The sequence below is a fragment of the Pterocles gutturalis genome, unplaced genomic scaffold (genome assembly GCF_000699245.1).
Source record: "Pterocles gutturalis isolate BGI_N339 unplaced genomic scaffold, ASM69924v1 scaffold41687, whole genome shotgun sequence".
Lineage (NCBI taxonomy): Eukaryota > Metazoa > Chordata > Aves > Pterocliformes > Pteroclidae > Pterocles > Pterocles gutturalis.
In genome coordinates, this window is record NW_010114246.1 from 1 (window position 1) to 802 (window position 802).

Below are 802 nucleotides of genomic sequence, written 5' to 3' on the forward strand. Positions count from 1 at the left end.
GCTTCCCTGGGCAGCCTGTTCCAACGCCTCGTCACTCTTTCTATGAAGAATTTTTTTCTAATATCCAGCCTAACACGATTTATACGAGGACACTGTGATGATACGGGAACACCGCCTTCAAGACCACTGGGGTGACCGGCAACATAAGCGAGGCGATGCTCAGAGCCGGGGGGGAGCGAGCTTTAATCCAACGCTCACGCCGTGACACCAAAAGCAGATGGGAAGGGGTCAAACCCCCAGATTTCTGCAAGAAGAGCATCTCCCGGACCCGCTCCCTTCCTCCTCCCTCGTCCCCACCCAACACGCGGAGACCTTCCCACCTTGTCCTCCTCCGCCGCCTCCTCGATGGGGACCACGGCGTGGGTGCGGTGAGCTTGGGACTCTCTGCAGACCAGGCAGATGGGGGTCCCATCCTCCTCGCAGAAGAGTTTCAGAGCTTCCTGGTGTTTCTGGCACAGCCTCTCGCCTCTCGCCCCTCCGTTGGCTGCCCGCAAGCTCAGGCGCTTGGCGATCTCGATGATTTTCGCCAGCTCCCGGTTGGGTCTCAGGTTCCTGCGCGGGGCCGTCTGGTTGAGCAGGTGAAGTTCTCCTCGGTTTCCTCCCAGCAGCGCGTGATGCACTCCCGGCAGAAATTGTGGCCGCAGTGGATGGAGACGGGATCTTGGAAGAAACCCAAGCAGATGGAACACGAGGCTTCGTCGCGGAAATTTTCCACCGGGTTGTCCGCCGCCATGGTCTCGGGTGGAGAGGAGGACGGTTGGAGGCGAGATTTTGTTTTCCGCCCCCGGGGCTGGTCGTGACC

The 802-nt window shown here is 60.0% G+C and overlaps 1 pseudogene; it reads right to left on the reverse strand.

Annotated features, from left to right (window-relative positions):
• Window positions 1-320: 320 nt before the first annotated feature.
• LOC104462713 lies at window positions 321-733 on the reverse strand (annotated as a pseudogene).
• Window positions 734-802: the final 69 nt, after the last annotated feature.